The sequence below is a fragment of the Lepidochelys kempii genome, chromosome 16 (assembly GCF_965140285.1).
Source record: "Lepidochelys kempii isolate rLepKem1 chromosome 16, rLepKem1.hap1, whole genome shotgun sequence".
Lineage (NCBI taxonomy): Eukaryota > Metazoa > Chordata > Testudines > Cheloniidae > Lepidochelys > Lepidochelys kempii.
This window is the reverse complement of record NC_136395.1, coordinates 24,840,349-24,855,689: the sequence shown is the minus strand read 5'-3', so window position 1 is coordinate 24,855,689 and position 15,341 is coordinate 24,840,349. Positions and strand designations below refer to the sequence as shown.

The 15,341-nt window shown below is 38.3% G+C and overlaps 1 protein-coding gene across 4 annotated transcripts in view; it reads left to right on the top strand.

Annotated features, from left to right (window-relative positions):
• Positions 1 to 15,341, top strand: part of TTLL11 (tubulin tyrosine ligase like 11) — a 118,001-nt gene that overhangs the window by 1,017 nt on the left and 101,643 nt on the right. The window lies entirely within an intron of this gene.

Genomic DNA, 15,341 nt, shown 5'->3' with positions numbered 1-15,341 from the left:
ATATGTCAGATCACGTGGCTGGATTTTAAAAGGACTTGGTAATTTTGTGACCATTAATACCGTCTGTAGTTATGCATGCTAAAATAGGGTAATTGGATTTCGTGCTTCATGAGTTAAATTGATCATGGTAAGGGGCAAGAAGGAAACAATTGCCTGGAGCATTTTGTTTTCCTCCCCAAAGAAATGTTAAATATAGGTCACCACCACTGATAGAAAATGGGGCCTTGATGGACCAGAAATCTCATCTGATATGGCAAATCCTCTGTTATGTTGTAAAAGTAAATTCAGATACAGGTGAGCTTGAAATCAGGATAAAGAACATTTTGTACTAATAGCAAAATGACAATGTTAAACAGTTTAGCAAAATAACTGTCTTTGGCTTTTTAAAATAACTAAACCTGAAAAGGATAGGAAATTCCTTGAAAGGTTTGTATAGGGGACAGAATAAAGATAATATTTAAAACTTCACATGAGAAACACTGAAATATTTCAGAAATATTCCCCAATTGCAAAATGTTAAACAGTTCTCAGACTCTAAAGACTTCTCACCTGCAGTGGCTTCAAGGCTCCACGGAGCTGTGCTGTTAGGTCTCTTGTAGCTGGCCACTTCCCCAAGGATCTCTATAGTGTGGTTGGGGGCACAGAGTTGTAATAAGGTCTGGGAATGCATTATCTTTTCATCTGGAGTCCTACAGAGTTTGAGGGGGGAGGGAATGTTACATGGCACATCTTCCCCGCTTCATTGCTGTCTTTGATATGCCAGCTTCTCCCTGATGCCCTCCTCCCCTTCATCCCACAGATGATCCCATAGCTCCATGAAGGTAGCTGCCGCCTCTTCCATGTGGGAGGGAGAGAACTTTGCGTGGAGGAGGCCCTCCCGGTATAGATCTGAGGGATACAATCCAGTCCACTACACCAAACAGAACTGGACATTTGTAACCCCAAAAACTATTTTCTGGAGAATTGGTCCAGAGTAAATCTGACTCTCCTGTTCATTTATAATATTCAGAATGCCCTACAACACAAAGACAGACACATTCCCTGCCATGAAGAACTTGGATATTACTTACTCTAATAATGTGTGTATATAATATTAGAATCAGTTGTTTTCTGCAGTCTAACTTTTTTGCCTTGTGCTTGTGTATTGTATTGTTAGACAGTTGTAGGTAGCATTAATTATCAAGTAATGACATTGCGTAGTGTCCTATTAGGTAGAATAGGACTGAACACTTCTGATAACTTTACTTTTCCTCAGTTTTTTGTGTGAGTTACTTATAAATTGAAAACTGAGAAGTATTTCTTCATTAACTCTTATTCTGTGCATTTCTTTAAGGTAACATTGCATTGCATAGATTTGTTATGACTGCCAACAGTTTCAGTGTCTGCTTTTATATTTAGCAACACTGTAATATAATCATGGCTGTAGTTGTATTCTAATTAGTATGTATGATAACACTAATTAGAAAAACTTTTCAGTATTTGCAGATTCAGAATCTGATTTTTTGCAATGGGAAGTAGATGATGCACTCATCTTAAAGTATGAACAAAATCCTGTCGTGTTCATGTTGAACCACATGGACTTTCTGGCACTGCAGTGATGGGGTCTGTAGGTGAAATTGTAGCACTGCTGAAATCAGTGGGAGTTTTGGATTGACTGTCTGCAGAGCCAGGATTTCAGCCCATATATTATACGTGCAGTGATAGATTACAAACACCAATTCACAGATCCATCATGTGAAGTTGATTGGGGGAAAAAGAAAACTGTCTCCTCAGTGGATGCTGGAAACTTCTTTCATCATCATTAGGTTTGACTCATGGCACTGGACAACAGAGTTTGTAAACCAAGATGAATTTCATACAGTATTTTTAAATACATCCCTGCTCCTGTTTCCTATTATTTGATATGTATATACTTAAAACATTATGGAAACAGAATATATTGTATTTTAGCCTTTTATTTTTTAAATCTTGTAGCAGAAAGTCAATCTTCCCTTACATAAAAGCTCAAATCATCTTCTTATGTGCACACTACAAAATAGGAACAAAACCAATGGTGTGAAATTATAACCTGATAGAATTGCTCCTAGTTACACTGATATGTAGATGTACCTGTTGAGTGTCCACCTGCAGCTTCTCTCCAGTCTTTTTGTAGGTAAAGTGCAGAACAGCAGTGTTCTACCATTTAATTTGTCAGCTGTAGAGTTAAAGTTTATACAAGACTTATCCACATATTATTGTAATGAGTGCTTCTGAAAGTCTGATAAATATTAAAATTAACTGATAAACTTAGCTGATTGTAAATGTAATCCACAGGACTAAATTTATTTCTCATATGTTTGTCCTGTTTTGAGCATCTGATTCCCCAGATTGCTCAGTATTATGTATTCTGTTCCAGAAACGGAACTATGCGCACTCTATTGTTCTCCTCTTGAACAAGTACATTGTATTTTCAGCATTCTTCTTCCAGCCCTTTATCCCACAGTCGCAATCACTTTGGCTTTGCTTAATCTTTATTGATGGAGACAATAAACAAATATCCTTTCTCCTCCAACCATTAATTCAGTCAGTATTTTTCATTTAGTCTGCCTTGCTTCTCCCTCTGACCTCTTTTCCATTTTTCTTAGTAATGGCTTTTCAACCAAAATAGTGACTCATAAGGCATTTGGCTATACCACTTACAGTCAGTCATAATTCATTCTGCCCAAACAAGTCCTCATAATAAATTTGTATAGGTTTGCAACCCACTATAGTAAAGAGGGTTAGATATATTCAAGTGAGACCATGTCTTTTCTCTAGTTCATCAAAGATGATCTGTGCCTGTTTTGAATGGTATACTTATAAAATTTTGCTTTCTCTCTCAGATTCTGTTACCTCTGCATGAGTGACTGAAATTTATGAGCCTAAAGCTCAGATAGAAAGACAAAGATGTTAAACATTTCGTAGATTAGCTGGAGGTGTTTGTGATCTTAAGTTTCTGCTGTAGGAACTTTATCACAATAAAAGGATTGGTCCTCCCTTAAAGTGATAGAAACACTTCATTTCTTACCATGTATGCCCCAGAAATGTGAACAAATTTTAATGTGTGACAAACACAACATTTCAGGTAGAAGAGGGGGTTGAATGAGGAATAGTGGTGACACTTTAGGCTATGTCGGTATAAATTATGTTACTCAGAGGTGGGAATAAGACACTCCCTGAGTGACCTAAGTTACACTAACCTAAGCACCGGTGTGGATAGCGCTGTGTAGGCAGGAGAGCTTCTCCCACTGACAGCGCGACCGCCACTTGCAGGGGCTGGAGTAAAGCTGAGCATCTGCCCTAACAGCGCTCCAGCGACGCAGTGTAGTGTAGCCATAGCCTTAGAATGCCAACTATTGTGTGACTGAAGGGAGTGGTCCTTATCTGAGAACGATCAGGGACAGCATTTCATTAAAATATGCGTAATCCCCAAGTTAAAGACTGGATTGGAATAGATTTTGATTAACACGCCCATCCCCACCATCAACCTTATCCAGGACATACATGCCAAGTGTGCTATTTTAAAACAAGCCCTTCTAGTTTTTTTTGTTTATCTGAATACCAAAAATATTCAGTCATCGGCAGGGATCCTAGAAATCCATTTGCCGCAGAAGAACGTGGAAAAATGCAGAATTTGTGTTTTTACAGAGAATCTTTAGTTTTTACATTTTGTGAAAAAATAAAAACATCTACAGTGGAACCCCAGTTATCTGATCTAATTGGGACCGGGGCCAGGTCAGATAATCAAAAATTCAGAGAATGGGTGGGGCTTAGGGTGTCATCTTGAAAATTGTAAATATATCAATAAAATATATATATACTGTGGATAGGGAAACTAAAGTTCAGCATTTCATTTTAATTGTGGAAAAACTTGGATTTTTATGTTTTTTATTGGAGAATTTTGTTTTTTTATCATGGAAAACTAGGAACTCTGGTTATCAGGTAGTTTAAATGACATGATATACCATAAAGAGAGAGACAAGGTAGTTGAGGTAATATCTTTTATTGGACCAACTCTTGTAGGTGGAAGGGATAAGCTTTTGAGCTTCACAGATCTCTTCAGGTCTGGTGAAGGTGAACAAGGTGTCTGAGCAGGATAGTTATTCAAAATAGGAGGCAGTTTCATCTTGCTGTGGCATCTGACCAGGGGGTTATTTTTTTAAGCCTTTTGCTTCCTCTTAGGTCCCAGATTAAAGCACCTTTTTCCCTTTGGGCAGCGGCTGAATTTTATGTGGTCATAGGGACCATATACTCAGGCTGCGCTCTGGTCACTCATACCATACTATCGTTATTCTACACTGTCACTGAATAGACAGAATAGATCAGATTCCCTTGCCTGCTTGCAGAGGGAACACACAAATTGCCTTTCCCAACACCTAGTGGAGATTTAAAATTATGAAAATGCACTTGTATAAGTACAGTGTCTTCACTTGTCAGATATGGGATGGCAAAGAAACTTCAGGAAAATGCTGAAATAAGAAAAAAATTAAACTTGTGAAATTCATGTCTTGATTTCCACCAAATTTTCTCCTCCCCAAAATCTAACAACAAGATGCTGCCTGTGAAATTGCATGGAAGTTTCTTTAGTTTTAGGGAAGCTGAAAATGAGGTTTATGACAAGAAACTGCCTGCTACCTGAACTGGAGCAACTGGTAAGCAGCTGCTATAATAACAACTGGCTTAGCAAACCAGTTTTTTTGGGGGGGAGAGGGGCTTTTAAATAGCATATGTAGATTAGGTCTAACTGTTACCTCATTAAGGGTCAGATTCTATCCTCTAAATATGCAATGATGTTCACTGAATGTCTTTGAGGACTTGTTCTTTTTCAGGCAGTTGCTGGGCAGTTTAAAATCTGGTCCATAGCATAGTGAAAATCGTTCATTAACTCCTGAGTTACTTTTACTATACTGACATGAATATTAGTTCACTGACTTTAGTATTGATTGCACTATATTTAATGGAACTTTATAAAGTATACAGAATTAAGGGACATCTGTTAATAGCAGTGTTTGCTTTTACCTTAAGCATGAACTGTCAGTTTCTGTAAGAAATGGGTGTAGCATATGTGTTTCTGATTTCTTGTGTAATCAGCCATGAAGAAACTTTCTAGTGCTCTGTTCTTGGTCCATCTTGATGGTGACATTTCTCCTTAAAAAGAAATGGAGTGTAATACAAAGTAGTGGTCTAATGTCTCTGGTGTAATAGCAAGTGCATGTTAAAGAGACAAAAGTGTTTACAACTGCAAGATAGGAAACCTTATTTTTGCAACACTTACTTTGCATTAGTAGTAATCTTTTACTATCCAAAAGATTTGCCATTTTTGCTAATTAGTGGCAAATACCATTCACTGTGACCCATATATACCTTCTGCAGTATGACACTCTCCACTTACACTCAATTCCTGGCAGTTTTTTCTTCATTTATAAGCAATTTTTAGGTCTGCCACATTATGTGATATAGAGGACAAATGCTTGAAGTAGCAGAGCTTTTTTGACAGTAGTAGACTGTCACCAATGGAGAGAGGGAAAATTGTCCTCCAAAGAGTTTTGGTTCAAGGATATGTTGTTCACTGAGTGTTGCTGTAAGAGTTACTTACCCAAGAGCATTTCAGCCAAGCATTTAGAAGCGTTCGGAGAGGCTATAGTGAAACTAGGTGAGTTATCTGTCCATTTAGCTAAGCGCTAGCACTGTCTGTATAAAGGCAGGAGTAATGATAAAATAAACATGAGGATAAACAGACAAATATGAGCAAAGAAAACTAAAGTAACTTTGATCGAAAGCAGTTTATTAAATAGGGATGGCAATGCTGATTCACTGACTTGCATGGGTTCTAGAAGGATTCATAGTGCTTGGGGCAAGATGGGATTAGAGCTCCTTTCTGACCTGACCCCTTGTAGCCCCACCACATGGTTCTGGCCCTTCTCCCTCCCTGATGCCTTTCTTTGACCACTGCTCTCCTGTTTTCTTGCAACCTCCCTCTCTATGTTCCCTGTTTTTGTTACCCTGAACATTCTTCTGATCTTTTGAAGTCCTCCAAATTCCTTAGCAAATCCAGGCTCCTCATATTGTCTCTGTGATCTATTCACTGAACATCTTCCCTGCAGTGGCTCCTGCATCCCTTCTCTATGGCTGTATCAGGCATCAGTCAGACATGCCTCTCTTGCTGCTTTTATCAAGAGTGACTTGCTGTTGAACAGTTCATTTTATGGGACAGCCCAGGACGGTTGCCTTCTGGCTCCTGGGTGGTGGCCCTGACAAAGACACCAAAGTATTCATTGGCCATTGTACTACCACACTTTCCATTGGGCACATAGTTCTGTTATGAGTCCTTGCTAGTCTTCTGCACTGGGCTGAAGCTCCAGCTAGTACACTGGTTACTACACCTTGCTGTACTAGTTACAGCATGGTAGTTGCTGCATCCTTACATGTAAGTGCTCTGGAGACTTGAAAACTTGCTTTCTTAAGAGCTTCACAGCTTTTGGGCTTCACAGCTTTGTAGTACAAATCTCCTGATTATCAAAGCCCCCAGTTTTTTATGAAGGGTTTGGATGTCTCTGAGAACTTTGTAAAATTAGGTTTACCTGTATTGAACAGCATATATTGTGCTGTGTTTTCAGTAATCACTTACATAAACCATTGCAGTGCTTTCAGAGTCTCCTGTATTGATTTCCAGAGGGGGAAGGCAAAGGTGGGGTGGGGATGAGGGGATGCCGAAGGAGCAGGCATGTAGCCTTCAGACCTCCAAAACTCCTCTTTAAATTCCACTTTGAGTACTTTTTTCTGGCTCCTGCAGTTGCTGTTGGTTGCAGCATTCGTCACTTCTGGTCCTAAACTTTTCTGTACTGTTGCTTGTATGTGCCAGTTACCATGTTTCATCCTAGAGGTGGCTATAACTCAGTGAGTGAAGTGATAGCTTTTAAAGTGCTTTAGAATCCTTTGGGATCAAAGGAGCTACTTCAATATAAGATCATTATATTGAAAATAGCTGACATGTCTAACCTAACTTAATGGGCAGCTTTATTGTTGATGTCTGAAACGTCGGTGGTAAACAATAGGCCCAATTCTCTGTTACCCTGCACCATTTACACCAGAGCAAATTGGGTAGCAATTTATATCCACTTTACACTGATGTAAATAACTACACAGAGTACAGGACCATGGAGAATCAAGCACAATATCTTTCTGAAATATAAATATTAAAGGCTTCTAATGAGAATAGGAATCTAAAAGCAATACTTTGTATTTATAACTGGAAACAACAAATGTCATACAAAAACACTGAAGCACTGCATTTTACATTAATAAAACACCTGTAGAAAAATAGACTCTTCACTTATTGAAGCTCTGTTAATTTATACTTCCATATATAAATAAATGTTTTATGCAGGATTGTTACCTTTACCATCACAGATTAATTTTGAAAATGTAAAAAGTTTGATTTTCTGGGAGACTTTTTATTTCTGAATCTGTTTAAAAAAGAATCCCCCCATCCAGTCCCAAACAAACCTCGTTTTCTCCCCCTTCTTCTTCCAGCGGATTCACTTCTTTAGGAGGTATTTTCACTTCCTTTAAATAATGCTGCTACTAACATCTAAAAGCAATACAGAGAAATGTAGCAAAATGTTTTTTGGCCTGTTTTGACATCTGATGTTTGTGTTGTCATCAGTGTTTACAAGGGAGTGTTTAGAAAGTGGATTAAAGATGAATTGATTTTAAAAAAAAGTTTGCTTATGGAATTTGCCAATAGGAGGAGCCATTGGGCTGCTCCAGATGACAATTCTTCTGTTATTTCTTTCTTATCTTTTTGTGTCATTTGGTATCTGTCTGATTTCTGCATTTCTTTTAATTGCTTGGGGCTGCCCATAAAGGTCCCCACAGCATTTTACCCCTTCTAACTGCCTCAGCAATCCTCCAACATGGCTTCATTTCTCTGTCCTCTGCCAGAGGCAGGAGGAGGATGACTCTTCCTTCACAAGCTGTCGGCATCACTGGCTGTGCGGGGATTAGTCATGTAAGACTTTTCACATATCTTAACTAACATTACACCATGTCTACACTACCACTTATGTCAGCAAAAGTTATGTTGCTCAGGGGAGTGAAAAACCACAGCCTTGTGTGATATACATTTTTCCAGCCTAAGTGGTAGTGTGCACAATTCTATGTCAGCGGGAAAGCTCCTGCTGCTCATTGGGGATGGTTTAATTATGTTGACAGGAGACATGTTAATTATGTTGTTCTTCTGTCGGCATAGAGTGGCTACACAAGAGATCTTACATCGGTACAGCTCTTTCACTATAAGGTCTCTAGGTAGACATGGCCTTCGTATGAAACTCCACAACACTGCTAGCCTTCGGGAGCCAAGTGCAAGGGTGCCAAGCCTAATAAACATTGAGAGAACCTAAAGCTAGAGACTTCCACAAATGATATCATATTATTTTCTTTGAGAGCCACTAATTTTAGTACAATATTAAGACTAGAGAGAGTGGTGAAAGTTTTAGAGGCCAGGACCTTACAGAAAGTGTGCATAATTATTAATATATACTACTAGGTATAAAATACAATGCTTTAACACATGTTGAGGGATCCTGTTCGATGTATTCTGCTTCTGCTCAGTCTTTTGAAGCTTCAGAGTCTGTTTTTATTTTCAGCAACATTCACCTAATTCAGAAAGAATTGCTGTTTGCTGAATGCTTTGTCTTCCTTTGCTGGATAATTAATTAATCTACAGAATTCTAGACTGACGTCTTTGATTCAGTTTTGTTTATTTGTTTGCTGTAGGGCTTTTCAGATGCTGATTAGACAGTGGGCGGCCACCAGAGAAATGCATGTATCCAGTATGTGGTGTAGTCTATACTGTGATTTCTGTATTCAGAAAGACTATTTGTTGTAAATTAGTCACTCATTTTCCATCTTTCTCTTATATGACAATTTATTTTTCTTTACAAAGTTCCAACAACTTTTAAATAGTGCTGTTCTTCATGAGTAAGAAATTTCAAACTAAAAATACCATGATATTTCCTACATGTTTTAAAGGCTTCATTTTATGGTAGGGCCAGTTGTGGCTATTTGATAAATCCCCAAACACATGCTGCTTTTGGCTAGTTTGGGAGAGAGTCTCTCTCTCTCTTTTAATGCTCTCATGTAGCTTTGAAGCTCACTTTAACATTAGTGGGAGTTCATCACACACTGTCTCTAAGGCCAGGAAAATAGACACTTTAAAGGAAAATAAAATGGTAGTACTGATTACAAAAAAAATCCCATTTTAAATTCCATTACAAAGCACTTGGAGGTGTTTAATCACTTTGAACTGGCTTACCATTTGTATCCTGACTGAGTATAGGACACAAAGGACTAGTTTCTCCATAAGGATGTTGGGAAGGGAGTTCTGTACTGTAAATGCATACTCCAGGGACACATTTTCCTCCAATTATAGTAGTATTTCAGTTGAAGTACATTGAATGTATGCTACCATTGTTACAATGGAATTCTGGAATGATTTTATTTCGTTAGAATTGTTGTATATTGAATACTAAATGCTGAACATATATTTTCACCTTCAAAGTCTGGTGTCATACCATCAGATTTGAATTTGATTCCTCTTATGAAATAATAAGTATATATTATATAAAGAAGGAACAAGAAAAATGTAAATTAAGATTTTATACTAGTAAGAGCTGAATATTCTGTTTTGGTACAATGGAGGAGAGTGAAGAAAGTGAAATCTATTGTTTAGCTGATACATGTGTATGGGTTAGAAAAGACAAGAAATATGGAACAGAAAATAAAATGAGCAACACTAAACTCTAATGATCCAAGAAACAAATTACTTTTAAGCAAGGCTACACTATGCATATGAGATATTGACAATAGTACCGCCACCTTCTTCCTAAACTTGTATCACTGACGCAGGTACAGCTCTGGGAATAGTGTTCAACTTCTATTACAGACCCAGCAGAGGGACCACAAACTGTTTCTTGTGGGAGCCCTGCAGCCACCCACACCATAATTTAAAAAAACAACAACAAACCACCAGGAAAAAAAACCCAAAGAAAAAAAATGCAACTTCTTAAAACTTCTGGGCAATAAGAGTAAAAATTATATATTTAAAGCTAATGATTTGGAGGTTTTCCCCTTCTCCTGCTCCAGATTAAATACCTTTTTAGGTTTGTCAGATTTTGAGCTTTAACTTCTTATGTCCCCTTCTCTCCCGTCCCTACCTTTTTACTCCCTCCTTTATACATATTTTTTAATTAGCCTATTCCATCCTTTTATTTTGCTCCTATTTATAATATTTGATTCAGGTTGACTTGTGTTTGCTTACATGACTGGCAGGAGGCACTGCTAGACTCTGTTCTCATAAAGTAGGCATCCACTTACTGGTAATTTCCATTCCTAATAGTAAGCAATATTACAGTGTGACATGCTACTTCTGGTTGGATTCTTACATTCTGAACACTGGTTGCCATAGTTACAGCGGCATTTCTGAATGGCTTTGTTTCAGCAATATTGCTGCACCATGATACAAACAGCTAAAGTGCATCAGCCCAATGCTATGAAGTTTTCTATGAATTTTATTAGGAAACCCACATTATCCTGGATTTAACATGAGAGAAGGAATAGAAGCCTAAACAATAAGGGGTGCTTTTAAAACAGTGAGAATTAGAAAAAACATAGACAGTGTGCCCATACTGACCCCTAAGTTCACATCTTTGTAAGAGATTTTTCATTTGGAATTTTAGAAATTAATTTTCCACTTCTGCAAGGATATTTCAAGAAAGATTATTATCTCCTCTGGCTGAAATTATAAGGATTTCTTTCACAGACATCTCTGTCAATCATTCTCAGTCTTCTCCTAATATATTTTCTGTTAGATGTTTGATGTAGATTTAAAGGTGAGTTGAAATGCTTTTCTTAAAGGGAAGATAAAACTAAGTTTAAGATCTCAATAGCTGTATGTGTTAGAACAAATGAATATATTCTAAAGCAAATATATTCTAAAGTCAAATAACTCCTTTCTTATATCTACCAAAGCTAAAGTTGTATTTCGTGTGTTGCAGATGGTATTCTCCCTTGTGGCCCAAAGAACAGAATTTTCTTGCACTCCCATTTCTGTTATAGGCTTCTTTGTCAGTTCTTGTAGGAGGAACACAGTCTGAGCAGTAAATTACCTTTCTGATTATTTTGTAATAATAGTTTCTGAGGCACCGATAATGTTGCACCAGTTTAGCTAACCCACTGTAACTTTGTGTGCGAATGTAGCTTGCCTTTGTTGTTTAAAGTGTGTTAAGAGCATCTGCATACAAGGTTGCAATGATAGCTAAATCGGTGCAACATCGCACCTCTAGTATAAACCAGTGCAAATTGTGTGTGTAGACAAGCCCAGGTGGATCTTCAGCTGTGTAAGGTTCTGCTGCCTTGGGAGAGATGTGGGTGGAGGCCGAGGAAGGACAAAGGAAGAATGACAGGCTGTGTATGCCTGACTTTGGTTGGGGGTTTTACTCTACCTGTTAAAAACTTCTGTGTCTGAATAAGGGTTTATCTTCTAATAAGAGGGTGTATGGGTACTCTTCCCCCCCCCCCCCCCCGTCTATCCCATTTTTGTAGGGAATTAGGTAACCAGGCTGTTATGTAACTCCCACTTTTGTTAACTTGGCTTAGAGTATTGTTGTGGCTTTTATCAATGTGACCATACACAGATGGAGATATCTGATTTTTTTGATTGTCCAGCAGCCCCAAGGCCCTTTCTTGTCTTCATTACTGTGAGCTGGGAAGAACTAGGATCTATCTGGGATGTCTGCTGCCTGTTAGGTTACCAGATAGGCATCCTAGAACTGGGTTTTCAGGAATAAAATGAAGACAAAACTTTCCTCTCCCCTAAATAGTGCTTGGTAAGTCTGGCAAATTGGATTAAATGCCATTGTGAAACAAATAAGTTCTGAGGAACTTGGGAAAGAAAAATAAAGTTCAAAGTACCAAGTATTACAGCCTGCATTGGAGAGGTGCATCGCAACAGCTCTGGTAGCATAGCACCTACCTGCTTCTCTAGAATGTTGAGGGCCAGTTGCAGACAGATGTGAATGTTGGGAAGAGCTCCTATACCATAAAGCACATCTGGATCTAACAAGGACAGTAATGGTATAACTGCCAAGAATATAGAGCAGTGACTAATGTAAGAACATCTAGAACTAGTGTACCATGTCCGTGGGGGTTATATTCAAAATAAGCTTAACTTTGTTTTTATTGTCTAAAAAAAAATAAAAAAGACACTTTCTGAAACTCTTGCATCCTGTGTTATAGCTTCACTATCCCTGCCCCTTATATGTATCCTACATATCACAAAAGATGACTAGGCTGATATTGCTGTTGGGCTAAATTCACCCCTTGTATAACCCATGGAGGTCCTTACATTAGAGACTAGTTCGTCCCTTTGTGTGTTCTCTTGCTGCTACATGTTGGAAGGCTGCACTGACTTCTTCCTGTTCTTATTTTAGAAAGAATTGTTTTGTAGCAGGGATAACTTGACTTGTCATGCTGAATGTCAGTATAGTCCCTGCTTTTCATCTCATTTCATCTCATATCTCAAATGCGGATATAAGGAACTAGCCCATTCCTGTGCTGCTGCTCCATAGTTAAGGTTGAAGTAAGCTTTTCATTATAAGCCTGTCTTTTAAACTCTAATCCTAACTTCTCTCCAAATACATCACCATATAATCAATTGCATTTCATAACACCAGATTGATATTCCGATTCTATTAATGAAATGTAATTCTCTACTCCAACATACTACATGATGAGAATTATCGAATATTGCTATAGTGTCCCCTGGGACTATATTTCTTTCAAAGTCTTAACTATACATGTAATAAACAACATATAACAGTAATCCGTATGCATTCAACATCATATTTCTGTTACAGAACAAATATGGTGACTGTTTAATTTGGGTGGGTGTTGGAAATTGGTTGGGGGTATTAGTGAATGATTGTATGGCAGTGTGGAACTAACTGGATCCTTTAACTGTTAATATTTTGTCATTTAATTTTTTTCCTCAAAGCTGTGTCGAGTTTTTATAAAGAAAGTATAACTTTTCGGGTGCCTGTCACAAGGCATCTCTTCACCTGCTGTGTGAGTACTGCTGCCTAGCCTTTTCTTGTGGTCTCCTAGCTACAAATCTGTGCAAGATGTTTTCTTTCACCATGTGTGCATTTAATCTTCAGTTTTAAAACATAAAGAACCACAGGTATATAGCAGGAGGTGATTGCCCCACAGCTTTCTCTCCTCTCTTCTCCCATGCTCATCCTGTAAGTCCCTTTTACTTCCTTTTCCTCCCAAATATATATCCTCCCAATTACAGTACTGAGCCAATTGCCTCATTAGTCCAATAACTGCCACCCAAGTGTCAGTACCGAAATGGGTTAATTGACTTTAATTACATCTGCAGTCTTCCCAGTACTGTAGCAACCTCAGAGACCAGGATGCTACTGTGTCTCAGTGCGGTATAGCAGAGGAAGGTTAGCTGGACTTCACTGAAACACTATCAACCTTCACATTATAACTTTTTCTTTTTACATAAACATTTTGTTTGGGAATAACTTTTACTCTTCAGTGCTTTCCAGAAGATCATTATGTTGGACAGAAACAAGATAGGTGAGGTAAGCTCTGCATAAGCTTGAAAGTTTGTCTCTTTCAGCAGCAGAAGTTGGTTCAATAAAATATATTCTCTCACCCACCTTGTCTCTCTAATATCCTGGGACATTCTGGTATATGAAGTAATAAAAAAGGGCAGAGGAATTATTTGAAATTCTGTAGTTAGGAAGATGACTGAAAACCAAGGGTGAAGTGCTTTGCTTTAACTTGCAGTGATGGGCAACGTTCCCTCTAATTTTTGACTGGCCGTGTGTGCAAAAAATGTCTTCTGTGCAAATTTTTGTGTGTGCAGTGTTTTGCAATGTGTGCGGGGTTTAGGATCTGTGTGTGTGGGCACAGCTTAGAGGGAACAGTGGTGATGGGCCATGCAAATATGATCTGTGAGAGATAATGTGATTGCCTTGTTAGCTAGTAATCAAAGAGGGCCCTGTCTACCATTTTCAGCTGTGATTGACAATCAGCTTGGTCAAAGTTGGTTGAGTAAATGAAGCTAAATTGTTTAAATATACCATAGAGAACAATAACATTAAAGCTGAGTAGAGAATGCATATATATGCTAACATTGGTATATCAAGAAGATGGGAAAGATTCCGAGGAGGGTAATTGACAGGTTCAAATTCTGCTATCAAAAGCAACAAATAGGAAAACAATATAACTTTCAGGTGTGAGAATTTTGAATAAAATTACAACAGCAAGAGCTGTGTCTTGGCTGATGCACAGGTGTGGAGCTCACAACATGCACTGCAGAATTGTAATGTGCATACCACTGAAGCAAGTATTAATGCCTCTAGAGTGGACTATCTGACTTAGTGTGTCAGATTCTTGAAATGGACATGATGTCCCAAATAAAATAATGGGCATAAATTAAGCTTGCACCTTGAATTTATTCATCAGTAGATTAACCTTTCACTAGACACAAACAGGAAAATGGAAGAAGTATGTGGCTGAGACCTCAAATGTCCTAGCATTAAATGCTCCATTTATCTATCTATTCAGTAGAGGCACAGCAGCAGAGAAACAGTTTGAAATTCTATGGTAGTAAAAGCTGACAAGAAGCCAAGAGTCACTTAGCTTGTCCGTAACATGATGGAACAGACTGATGTGACCCGCGGGACACAGTTTAAATTAATGGCTTCCTATCAAGAGCTAGAAAAGCCTTGTCAGAGCAGTTTGACTGTGATTGATTGATTATTAATTGGGTCAGAGTTGTGAAAACAAATCTGTTCATTTTATGTTCTCTCTTCTGGTTTTGTTCAGACGAAGATCTTTTTTGTTCAGACTTGGAGGGCATTAAATAAATGGCTTGAAGAGTTAAGATTAATTGTTTACAGGCACAGCCTCAAAGTTGTTTTGTACTGAAAGCTCCAGGGACCAGATTCTCTTGTCATCTCAGCACAAGACTGCGAAGAAAGGGAGAAAGGTGGCTTTAGCTATTTTTATGGTCCCCAAATCCTGTGGCTGTTGTGCATCTGCCCAGTGCCTGGCATAAATTAGAGACCTGAGGCTGCTTATACCAGCTAACCATAGGTCTGGGTATTATTAGGGTACAAGGGATGCCATAATAATGTCCCCTTTTCCCTCTGCATCAGGTGGGCATGAAAAAAGAGCCATTAAAACATAGAGAGACTCCTCAAAGGGATGATTTAAAATGGGTTTAGCTGCCAGAGTAGGCCCAA